Source organism: Somniosus microcephalus, chromosome 13 (genome assembly GCF_052327205.1).
Source record: "Somniosus microcephalus isolate GS21.2 chromosome 13, FLI_Smic_1.0, whole genome shotgun sequence".
In the NCBI taxonomy this organism is placed as follows: Eukaryota; Metazoa; Chordata; class Chondrichthyes; order Squaliformes; family Somniosidae; genus Somniosus; species Somniosus microcephalus.
Window position 1 is genome coordinate 84,779,657 of NC_140999.1, and position 13,306 is coordinate 84,792,962.

The following is a 13,306-nucleotide window of genomic DNA, read 5'->3' on the forward strand; positions in this document are numbered from 1 at the left end:
CAAATTTAAAAAAAGGACAAGGGGACAAAACCTTAAAATCACAGCCAGTCCATTCAGGAGAGAAATTAGGAAACACCTCTTCACACAAAGGGTGGTAGATGCGTGGGGCTTAATTAATAATTTTAAATCTGTGATCAATAGATTTTTGCTAGCCAAGGTTATAAAAGGATATGGGGTCAAGGCAGCTGGATAGAGTTAAGATACAGATCAGCCATGATCTCATTGAATGGCGGAACAGGCGCGAGGGGCCGAATGGCCTACTCCTGCTCCTATCTTCTATGTTTCTAACAGGATCCAGGGGGTGAATGGCCTCCTGCTGTTCCTTTGCTGGCTCATGCAGTGGATGGAGCTTCACTACAAACGTTGTAAAGGGCGCTGGGCGAGTTGCTGTAGTAAGAAACATAGGTGGGATATTGGCTGATGTACTTTGTGGTTACTAGTATTTCCTGAAAGTTGTTTTAATCGCCTTCGGGGGTTGGAGAGGAATTTCCTATTCTTTTTTCCGAATTGACCAAGGGTTCTTTTAGCCTGGTTTTTTTGCCTCTCCCAGAAGATTACATGGCTGCTGGTGGGTGGGAATCATTAAGGATCATGTTGCCCAGTTGCAACATGACTGAATGGGACAGCTGGTCTTTTTCTGTCCATCTTTTTCATATGTTTTGTATGTTAATCGGTATTCAATCAGTAAATTTTTCTCACTTTCAGACACACAGATGCAAAACACAGCCTCCCTGCATTTAAAAAAAATATAACACTTAAATAAATTTTACCCAAATAAAGCTTTCGGAATTTGTCCTGTAGCTTTTCTTAAATCAATTGCGAGAAGCTAAAGATCAATATTCCATCAGCACAGCTGACTGAGTGGTACTGACGTATCCTTGGAGATTAGGTGGACTGCACATGCTCAGACTGCACAATTTAATTTCAGCACCCCAGCTCTGGCAATATTATCAAGGCCAAGCTCGGGCTTTTGTAAGAAGCCTTCATGTAAAGCTTTGACGAAGGAATTAAAAGAGATAAAATAATTTAACCATGTTATTGTGAAATATACAATTTTTTAATTTTACACATTTGGAACATCGCAATTTCAGTTACTGAGAAATAAAATGGCACATCAAACATTTTCAGAAAGCATTATAAGGTCATTTTGGTTTACAGCTGGGCTTTTTTTTAACCTATTTTTGTGTTGCACAATTGAATTCTGCTAACAAAATATTTTTAGCTGGACTTCTTTTATCTGGCTTCAAAACAGTTTTACTGCAGTCACGGGTGGTCTGGAGGTGGTGGTGTTCCCCTTGGAGGTAGTGGGAGTTGCTTATATACAATCGGGAGTATTATATGCAACAGTTTTGTGTGAGCTTACTTGTAATCACTTGCTGATTTTAAGTAAAGGAATTTATTCCTGAATCCTTGGGATTTGTGTTGTCTATTCGACGGGTCTGGACTTTGGAAACTGTTGGATGGGTTAAAGGACAAGGGTGAATTTAAACGTCTTGCACTCCCCTTTAACTTTCACCCCCGAAGCGCCCGGCCTCCCGAACAACGTCTCCTGCAGCTGCCGGTGTGGTCGCCCAGCGATGCTGCAGGGGATGAAACCAAAGTTTGGATCCGAGGCGCTATGCACGGCGATGATGTCACTTATCTCCAGGCAAAGGAGATCGGGGCGCAATGCCATACCACCACCACAAACATTACACCGAATTTAGCGGGAGTTGATATTCTCATCGTACCCGGGCGGTAAGTGGTTAACGCCCTTTAATGATAACGGGAGGCGCAAAGGCACCCAATTTCTCCCCCTCTGTCTTCTACCGCCTAACCAATCTCCTAACCTGGTCAATAATTGCCTTCAATTCCATAAGCTTTCATTTTAGCTAACAGTCTCTTATGTGGAACCTTATCGAATGCCTTCTGAAGTCCAGATACACTACATCCATAGACCTTCCCCTGTCGACTACTTTAGTTACTTCTTCAAAAAATTCAATTAGGTTCATTAGACATGACCTACCCTTTACAAATCTATGTTAGCTTCTCTAATCAGCTCAAATTTCTCTAAGTGCTCAGTCACTCTGTGATTAATTACAGATTGCAATAACTTCCTCGCAGCAGATGTTAGACTAGCAGGTCTATAATTTCACGGTTTCTCTCACCTTTCTTAAATAATGGAGTTACATTTGCAATTTTTTTATCTAAAGGGACAATTCCAGAATCGAGAGAGCTTTGGAAGATCATTGCTAAAGCATCTGCAATTTCCTCACCCACTTCCTTTAAAACCCTGGGGTGGCAACATCAGGTCCTGGGGATTTGTCAGTCTTTAGTGTCATTATTTTTTCTAATACTATTTTCTTGCTTACGTTAACTTTAATGAGTTCTAGTCCTTGCTTCATTTTTTATTTCCTTATAACATCAGGTATATTAACCTCTTCCTCTACTGTGAAGACTAACACAATGGGCTGGATTTTGTCATTGGGTGCGGGTCAGGTGGTCAGCGGTTCCCACTCCCGCCTCCGATGTCAGGCGGGATAATTTAGCAATTTTGCCCTATTTGGGAACCCCTGGCCCAATGAGTCTTTTGATCCTGAAACTCACCTCTGATGACGTAATTTATGCAGCTGCATTTAAGGCCTGCAAGCAGCCTGGGTTCATTTTCTGCCTTACAAAATTTATTTGGGATTGTTCTAAGGGATTTGTGGTGCATAGATGTCAACCTCCAGGTCCAAGGCCACACTCCGCTTTGATGAGGACTCCCTTCATGCTCTAGTGGAAGGAGCCAGAGCTCAGAAAGAGGTGTTGTTTCCTTCCTCTGAGAGGAAAAAACCCTCCCCAACAGACCAAAGCTGTGTGACTGCAAGTGGCACAGGAGGTCAGTATTATGTTCATTAATAACTAGTCGTTTTTATTAAGAACAGCTAGCTTTTGCTAGACACTTTATTGAGCACATGTGGACTAGGTACAGTATCTGTAGAGGGCTCCATCTTGACTGCTGCCTTGTGGGTAGCCTAGTGCATCGTGGGTAGCCCACTCTTATATACATACAGCACCACCTAGAGTACCATTCCAGAATAACAGGTTACTGATCATTACATCCCCCTTTCTTTGAGGTTAAACAAAATCTGTATCAATCAATATCAATCAATAACAACATAAACATCGTCAACAGTCAATACATTTTCAATGTAGTTTTCTTTGTACTCAAAGATTAAGTCTATCAGGCTTTTTTACTTCACGTGTGGATCTTCTCAGCACAGGTAAGTCTGATGTGTTTTCATGAGAGCCTGTACGTGTATTTGTGTTAGATTGTTCTGGTGGTGAGTGACAAGATTCAGTTGCGGCATTGTCATCGATTTGCTCTTCGATAGTCTCTTGTGTTTTTAGGAGGGAACAGCAGTTCCTCCTGAGAATCTGTCCTTCCTCAGTTCTAACAGTGTATGACCTTGGTCCTACTTCCTCAAGAACTGTAGCTTTCCTGTTCCATGCATCTGGATCCTCAATCCTGACAACATCATCCCTTGTCAATGGTTTCAGAGTTTTGGATGACTTGTCATAGTATGATTTCTGTTTCAGCTTTAACAGTTGAAGTCTCTGTCTCAGTTCCTTACTCTGCTTTTCTTTTGCACAGCAGGGTAGCGTGGTACGCAACTTGCGGTCCATTAGGAGTTCAGCAGGTGAAGAACCAGAGTCTAAAGGTGAGGCTCGGTAGCTCAGCAGGGCGAGATAAGGATCAGACTTGCTTTCTGTCGCTTTCTTCAGTAGCTGCTTGAGAACTTGAACACCTTTCTCTGCCTTACCATTCGACTGAGCATACAAAGGACTGGATGTGATGTGTTGAAAGTCATAATGTGCTGCAAACTGTTGCCACTCCTTACAGTTGAAGCACGGACCATTGTCGCTAATGGCAATCCTGGGAATTCCATGTCTGGCGAAGATGGATTTCACATGCATTATGACACTGCTTGCTGTGGTGCTTGAGAGCAGCACCATCTCAGGATAGTTAGAATAGTAGTCAATCACTATTAGATAGTCTTTACCATTTAAATGAAAAAGGTCCATACCAACCTTTTGCCATGGTGCTGTTGGTATGTCAGCTACTATCATTGGTTCCTTTGCTTGTTTGTTTTGGTGTTTCTGACATGTCTCATGTTTGCCTATCATGTTCTCAATGTCCTTATTTATGCCAGGCCAATAAACAGTGTCTCTTGCTCTTCTTTTGCATTTTTCAATTCCGAGGTGTCCCTCATGAATCCTTTTGAGCATGTCTTGACGTAGAGCCTGTGGAATGACTATTCTGTTCTGTTTTAGTAATAGTCCACTTGCGACACTCAATTCTGACCTTATGTGAAAATATTTTGGACAGGAACCTTTTGTCCAACCATGATGAATGTTCTCTGATGTAATAAAACGTCTCACACATCAAGGAACTTTAAAGTAAGCTTTAAACAACTTATAATTAAACTATATACAAGAGCGGTCTTCACCATGCCTCTCGGAGAAGCTCCTTTACTATACTGAGCAGTTCAGTATTTATACTAGTCCAAACACAGGAAGTGACGTATGCACAGGAAGTGATGTATGCACAGAGTTCACAGTTCACAGGAAGTGATGTGCGCATAACTTCCTCCGGAAGTTATTATTATTATTACATTCTTCCCTCCTGCGAGATTAGAGGGCTGTGGTCTTCCTTTTATTCCGCAGCCGCCGAATGAGGAAGAGTCGCACCCGTTTGGGTTCCCGTCGTAGAGGGTCACTGGTCCGCTTACATGCTGTTGGCCATTGGTCAGAGTCTGTGTGGCCTGAATTACACTGTGAAGGGTCGGGGAGATCATGGCTTCGTGTACGAGCCCCAATAGGTGCAGAGTCGGTCTGTCTCTGTTCAGAGGGAGGTGCAGAGCTGGTCTGTGGCGGATCAGTACTCTGGTGCGCGGTACTGGGAGGGTCACAACTTTGAGAACGGGGTTCTACCGGCACCAAGCTAGTTGGTGTCAGATCAGGATCCTGGAGAGGGGTACCTGGTGGGTTCCAAGAGGCTCCTGGTAAAATACCATCACTCGGTGTCCCACTAGGTCCTGGTGGGCAGGGAGCCAGATCCCGTAATGATACGGTAGATTCTCGGCCGTCGGGATATCGTATGTAGGCATAGGTGGGGTTGGCATCGGTTAGTTCGACCTCGTCTACGAGAGGGTCATTTTTAGACGTCCGGACGTATCTTCGGAGTAGTACAGGTCCAGGAGTAGTTAGCCATGACGGGAGGGATGTCCCATAAGATGAGCGACGCTGGAATCCAAAGAACCGCTCATGAGGCGTAGTATTTGTGGCTGTAGAAAGAAGGGACCGTATAGAGTGCAATGCATCCGGAAGCACTGCTTCCCATTGCTGGTTTGGTAGGCCCCGAGATCTTAAAGCAAGATGTATGGAATTCCAGATGATACCGTTATACCTCTCTACCTGCCCATTTCCGATGGGATGATATGGCGTTGTTTTGCTTGTAGCAATTCCCCGTTCTGAGAGGTAGTCCTTGAGATCCCTTGACATAAAGGATGGACCCCGATCCGAGTGAATGTAAGCCGGCATGCCACAGAGAGAAAATACCTGCTCAAGGCAGCAGATTACTGTGGACGCCAGCATATTGGAGCAGGGGAAGGCAAACGGAAAACGTGAATATTCATCAATCATGGTGAGCAAATATGTGTTCCGAGTTGAAGAGGGCACTGGGCCCTTCAAATCGATGCTAAGTCGTTGCATCGGTTGGGTTGCGTGTATGAGCATACCATCTGAGGGGCGGAAGAACTGAGGTTTTAATTCTGCACAAAGCCGGCATTCTGAGCACATTTTCTTTACATCTCCAGTAGGAAAAGGGAGATTCCGTGATCGTACGAAACGTAGCATGCGCGTAACGCCCGGATGACACAATCCATTATGAACATCCATGAGAGTAGAGGATGACATAGTGGAGCAGAATGCTCGTGTGAGGGTATCCGGGGCCACATTCTCCTTGCCAGGTCGATAGTGAATGGTGTAACCAAAAGAGGCCAGTTCCATCCTCCAAAGCTGTATTTTATTATTCTTAACTTTGGTTCGTTTTCGATTATCGAGCATGAAGGCGACTGATCACTGGTCCGTGATTAATGTAAAGTGCTGGCGAGCTAGGAAATGGTTCCACTTCCGTACCGCCTCTATGATGGCTGTGGCTTCCTTCTCAAATGGAGAATAATGTAGCTCGGCACCTTGTAAGGTCCTGGACATAAATGCTACAGGACGACCTTCCTGATTTAGAGTAGCCGAGATCGCCACCTCCGAGGCATCACATTCGACTATGAAAGGGAGATTCTCATCGATGGAGTGAAGAGCCGCTTTCTCCAACTGTTTTTTGAGAAGGTTAAAGGCTGCAACAGCCGCTGTTTCCAATGGAAATGATCTAGCATGCAGCAAGGGTTGGATTTTGTCTGAAAAATGAGGAATCCATTTAGCGTAGTATGCAAACAGACCGAGAGCCCGACGTAAAGAAGCCAGATTCTTAGGTGACAGGAGCTCTTGGAGCGGGCGAAGTCTTTCTGGGTCTGGCTTAATGATACCATTGCCTACACAGTAGCCAAGGATGTTGATGGTCGGTTGCGACTCAACAGATTTAGATTCATTTAAAGTTAAGTTACGGTGATGGAGAGCATCCAGAAATTTTTGGAGGTTGGCGTCGTGTTCCTGTTGATCGTGACCTGCAATAGTAATGTTATCAAGATAGGGAAAAGTGTCCCTTAAGTTTTCCTGCTTAACCAGGCCATCCAATGCCAGTTGGAAGACAGCCACTCCATTAGTAACCCTGAATGGGAGGCGACAAAATTGGTACAGCCGTCCATTAGCCTCAAAGGCCGTGTACTGCTTATCTGAGACCTTCAAGGGTACCTGATGATAGGCACTTTTCAAATCGTAAGTTGAGAACACTTTGTATTCGGCCAGTTTATTAACCATATCATCAATGCGTGGCGATGGGTAGGCATCCAAGTCAGTATATTGATTGATGGTTTGCGAATAATCAATGCATAGTCGTTGTTTGTGAGGTTTTAGAGGGTTCTTGATGATGACGATTTGAGCCCGCCAGGGCGACGAACATGGTTCGATGATATCCTCTGCTAAAAGTCGAGAGATTTCAGCCTCAATAAAAGATTGGTCTTCCTGACTAAAGCGCCGTGATTTCGTTATTATTGGTTTGCATCGAGGAGGAATACTGGCAAATAATGAGGGTTCATCAAGTGAAGCTGCTGATAATGCACAAAACGGTAATTTAGACAGTAGATTAGAAATAGTAAGTCCAGGTTTGGATCCGCCGAACACAATGGTGAGCTCTTATGCTGTTTTTGAAAATCCAGCCCTAAGATGAGATCACTACATAAGTCCTTGAGCACCGAAAGTCGGGTGGAGGGATACATGCGACCATTAAGTGTCATATCAATAATACAAAAGCCGGAGATTCTGGTATTAAGTGATGACTGAGCCATCGCAATTGCCTGATCCGATGGGAAGATATGTAGTTTCAATTTCACAACAATCTGTTCTCTAATGAAACTATCAGTACTTCCTGAGTCAATTAAGGCATCTAAGGTATGCCCATTAACTGAAACTTTTGTAGCTGCATGAAACAGGTTCTGTGGGCAAGCAGCTGTAATTGGTGTGGTTGCACAGAGAGTGGCTGAAACTCTAGGTGTGCTTCTTCGGGAGAGAGCTCGAGAGGAAGCTTGATAGGTCCTAGCCGGAGCATCTTGATAGGCCCTAATTGGGGCAGTTCGGTAGGCCTTAGCTGGATAGGCCCTCGCAGAGGCTCTTGATTGGCAAACTTTTGCAAAGTGTCCCTTTTTATCGCAATAACTGCAGATCGCATTGCGAGCAGGGCAGAATTTCCTAGGGTGAAAAGAATCTCCACAAAAGAAGCATTCCTTCCTAGATTGCCAAGAGGCTGCTAAAGTGGGGTCATCCTCCTCTTCTTCATCAGAATTATCATCAGGATTAGATTCCTCCATGATAGGGTTCACCTGAGGCCACTTGAATCGTCTGGTCGCAGTTACAGCAGCAGATCGAGATCTGGGCAGCTGATAGAGGTCTGCATTTTTCTTTGCCAAATCCAGAGAACAAGCCAGGTCAAACGCCTTTTGTAGCTCAAGTGTTTTACTTTCTAGCAGACGCTGGCATATAAATGGAGAGGCAATCCCGCAGATGAAAGCATCACGAATCATTTCTTCGCGGTACAGCTCAGCCGAGGCTGCCTGAAAGTTACAATCTACGCTGAGCCTGCGAAGTTCTTGAAGGAATTCGTTAATCGATTCCCCTGACCCTTGTCGGGCTGTGGCTAGTAGATGTCTAGCATAGACCTCATTTGCGGTCTTGGCATATAGTTTTTTAAGTGCCCGGATCACCTCATCGTAATTATCCCATTCATCAACATATTCAAACACTGTTGGGGTCACATAGTTGATAAGTATCCTCAGTTTAGTAGAAGCATTCGCTTTACATTCATCAAGAAACTTCTCAAAAGTACGATACCAATGCTTCCAAACCCTGCCAGCTGCTGGTGCGTTTGGGTCCAAGTCCAGACGAGTAGGTTTAAGGATGTTTTCCATGATGGGTGGTTCCCTGGATCCTTAACTCCGAGTTTGTCCGAAGGTCTAGTATTTGTGAGAGTAAATACTAAGTTGTTTAAATTGATGTAATAAAAAGTCTCACACATCAAGGAACTTTAAAGTAAGCTTTAAACAACTTATAATTAAACTATATACAAGAGCGGTCTTCACCATGCCTCTAGGAGAAGCTCCTTTACTATACTGAGCAGTTCAGTATTTGTACTAGTCCAAACACAGGAAGTGACGTATGTACAGGAAGTGATGTATGCACAGAGTTCACAGTTCACAGGAAGTGATGTGCACATAACTTCCTCCGGAAGTTATTATTATTATTACATTCTCTATTACTGTTTGTAATACTGTATCTTTTACTGTTTCTTCTGCTATTTGCTTTGATTTTGTGTCTGATACGGGCAGCGCAGCAGTGACCATACTCACATGAACATCCACGTCTTCTTCAGTAGAGCTCACATGACTCATTGTGGGTGCTCGGGATAGTGCATCTGCTAACACTATGTATTTGCCTGGTGTGTAGATCAGTTCAAAGTCATATCTTTGCAGCTTCATCATGAGTCGTTGAATCCTAGGAGACATCTCATTCAGGTTCTTTTTTATGATGGCAACCAGTGGGCTGTGGTCTGTCTCAACTGTGAAGGTGGGAAGTCCAGATATGTAGCCATGAAACTTTTCTAGTCTAACTACCAAGCCTAGACATTCCTTTTCAATCTGGGCGTATTGACACTATCAGTCATAGACCTGGAGGCATAGGCAACAGGCTTCCAATCTTCACCCTCTGCTTGTAGCAAGACTGCACCTCGGCCATCTTTTGATGCATCCGTTGACACTTTGATTCTTTTTGTTGGGTCAAAGAAGGTGAGTACAGGTGTGGATGTCAGCACTGTTTCAAGGTTTATCCACTCTTGTTCATGTCTTTCTGTCCATGCGAACTCACTTGTTTTACGTAGCAGGTCTCGCAGACAGGTTGTCTTGGCTGACAAGTTAGGAATGAACTTTCCAATGAAGTTTATCATCCCCATGATGCGTAGCACTCCTTTTTTGTCAGTGGGTCGGGGCATTTTGAGTATGGCGTTTACTTTTTCCATATCTGGCTCTATTCCTTTACCAGATAGATTATCTCCTAGGAAAGTGACTTCCTGGACGCCAAACTGACACTTGGCTTTGTTGAGCTTCAGTCCATTCCAGCGTATGCTCTGTAGCACTTTAGTCAGTCTCTCATTGTGTTCTTTCAGTGTGGAGCCCCAGATGATGATGTCATCAACATAGACCCGAACTCCTTCCAGACCTTCAATTATGTGTTCCATCGCTCTATGAAAGATTTCAGATGCAGATATTATCCCGAAAGGCATTCTGAGGAAACAATACCTGCCAAATGGTGTGTTGAAGGTACAGTATTTGGTGCTCTCTTCATCCAGTTTTAGTTGCCAAAATCCTTGTGAGGCATCGAGCTTTGTAAAGTATCTGGCACCTGACATTTCACTGGTGATTTCTTCTCGCTTGGGAATCTGGTAGTGTTCACGTTTTATATTTGCATTTTAGTCCTTTGGATCCATGCATATTCTTAGATCATTGTTCTTTTTCTTTACACATACCATGGAGTTAACCCAGTCTGTTGGCTCTTTGACTTTCCTGATGACTCCTAGTGTGGTCATTCTGTCCAGTTCATTCTTGAGCCGGTCACGCAGGGGTGCTGGAACTCTTCATGGAGCATGTACCACTGGCTGAGCGGCCTGCTTTAGCTGGATCTTGTAAGTGAATCGTAGAACTCCAAATCCTTTGAACACATCCTGGAAATTATTCACTACAGAATCCATCGAGTCATCTGGTCTGCTTATGGCACAGTTTATACGGTAGACTCTCTTGACCATTCTAAGTCCTCACAAGCTTTGTCACCCAGTCGTGAATCAAGTCCTTCAGCCACAACAGAAAACATGAGATGATGCACTTTGTCTTTGACTGTCACTTTAAGTGTGCATACACCTAAGCTATCTATTTTCTGTCCATTATAGTCCTTCAGTAGTACTGACTTTTTCTGTATTTTGGGCTTTTCTTTCATATTGTTAATGTCATTCATACTGATTAAGTTTGCTTTTGCCCCAGTGTCTAGTTTCAATGTAACTAATGCTCCATTTACCTGCAGTGGGATCATCCATTTGTCCTCTTTTACTGCATTAACTTTATATTCAGCATTGTTAATTCCTGAGGGCTGCACATTTTCTGTATCCTTTTTGATATTGTCACATGACACCATTCCTACAAAACATGTCTCACTTAAATCAGTGCCCTCAATTACATTAACTCGTTGCCCTTTCTTAGTTTTTACTTTTGAAAAGCATTGTTTGGCAAAGTGATTCTTTCCATGACATTTTGTGCACATTTTTCCAAATGCTGGACATTGTTTTAACTGGTGTTTGTAACCACAGCGTTTACAATTACGATTGCTTTTCACTTCTGTTCTGCCCATGTTTCTTCCCCTTGTAGGACACAGCACCGACAGCAGCACTTACTGCAATCACATCATCATTGATTTCACTGAAAGTCTTGGCATGCTTTTGAGCTAGCTCGCTAGCTTGGCATATTTTCACAGCAATTTCCAATGTTAGTTCGGTTTCTCTCAACAGACGTTCCCTGACTTTTTTTATCATGAATACCAAACACAATCTGGTCACGAATCATGGATGCTTTCAGCTCAGAGAAATTACATGTCTGTGCTTTCAGTTGCAGATCAGTCAAAAAGCTAGCAAAAGTCTCATTTTGCTGCTGTGTCCGAGAACGGAAGATGTAGCTCTCATAGGTTTCATTCTTTTTGGGAGAACAATGTGTATCAAACTTCTTTAGCACATCGTCTAATTTTTCTCTGTTCTCCTCTGGATTAAATACAAATGTATTAAATACCTCTATCGCCTGTGGGCCTGCAACCGTGAGCAGCAACGCTATTTTCCTTGCGTCTGGATTCGTACCGTACCCGATGGCAGCAATGTAGAGTTCGAAATGTTGTTTAAAAGTCTGCCAATTGTAGTCGACATTTCCTGTGAGTTTCAAACGCTCTGGTGGCTTCAAATTCTCCATGTCGCGTTGCACAATATTCAGCAGATCTTACCAATCCTGGTACCATGTTATGTTCATTAATAACTAGTTGTTGTTATTAAGAACAACTAGCTTTTGCTAGACACTTTACTGAGCACATGTGGACTAAGTACAGTATCTGTAGAGGCCTCCATCTTGACTGCTGCCTTGTGGGTAGCCTAGTGCATCGTGGGTAGCCCACTCTTATATACATACAGCACCACCTAGTGTACCATTCCAGAATGACAGGCTACTGATCAATGTGCAGCAGAACCTGGCTGCAGTGCAGAAAGAGGTTTAATTACCTTCTCCGCACAGGAAAAGTGAGTATGACATCACCATGACCCTCAATCTGCTCCCCATTGCCTCTCATCACCAGCACTCTTCATTGTCAACCTCCTCCTCCACATCCCACTTGAACATTACGTCCCTTGCACCCTTAACCATCCCTCTCTCTCTATGTACACATTCACTTAACTATTCAACTCTGCTGCCCTCACACTCCCTACCACTGTTAAGCTATGACAACAACTAACAACACACAAGGAGGGCCCTTGATCTTGGGACCTCACTCCATCTTTGTGTCCTTCTAAGCATCTATGCAATGGATTCTCTGCACTCACTCCATCATTCTCACTCAAACTCCAGTTGTGTCCCTCCTTGCAGGAAAAGAGAGCCCATAATAAGAGGGAAAGGGAGAAGACAGGAGGAGGGCCACCCTCAATAGCCCGGCTCACCAGCACAGAGGAGGCAGCCCTCACGATCGTGGGAGCCGAGGAAGATGTGCAAGTGGGGGACAGGCAGGCGGGCGCATCAGAGCAAGCTGGTGACAGAATAGTTTTGCATCTCTCTCATTTACATTGCATGAGTGACTGATATTGATTCTGATGCTCTAACAGATTGACTTATGATGAACTGAACAATGACGTGTGCATGCAACGTTTATATCACATGTCTAACTCTTTCTTTTACTCCCCCACAGGACCATCGGCAGTCCCCCTCCCCACTGTCCAGGAGGAACAGCCTGAGCCCCCAGACTCCTCAGAGGAACCTGCAACCTCTGAGGGCGTAGCGTCACCAGAATTAAGCACACCCAGCACCAGCGCAGACATTCACACCTCAGTTGGACCTTCGGGACAAAGAGCAGTGTTGTCACCTGGTGGATCACAGCTCACAAGTGAGCATCAGCAGATGGTGGAGACAGGGACAGCAGTGGAGAGTCCTCGTCGGAGGCCGCAGGGCACTCCCAGCTCGGCTCAGCTGCATGTCGACCCTGTGCCTCCGGGTCCATCCAGAAGGAGAGCGGTGATGGAACTCCAGGAACAGGTGCAGGAGTCTCTGGCAGGTTTTGTCTCCAGGGTCACTGTGAGTGTGGAGAGGATGGAGGAGTCCATCGCTAACATGAGCAGAGCCTTTGTGGAGGCATTGGCGCATGAATGCACCAACACGGAAAGGATGGCAACCTCCGTGGAAAGGATGGCTACCTCCGTGGTAAGGCTAGCTACCGTAGAGGAGAGGGTGGTTACGGTATAGGAGAGGATGGCTACGGCCATGGAGGAGCTAAGTCGCCAGGGTCTTGAAAACATAGTCATTGTTCAGAATAGACTGACATCTCCGGAGTA

The 13,306-nt window shown here is 44.5% G+C and overlaps 1 protein-coding gene across 1 annotated transcript in view; it reads right to left on the reverse strand.

Annotated features, from left to right (window-relative positions):
* The window catches only part of LOC147108459 (uncharacterized), a 777,120-nt gene that overhangs the window by 201,574 nt on the left and 562,240 nt on the right, over positions 1 to 13,306 (reverse strand). The gene's annotated exons all lie outside the window — the stretch shown is intronic.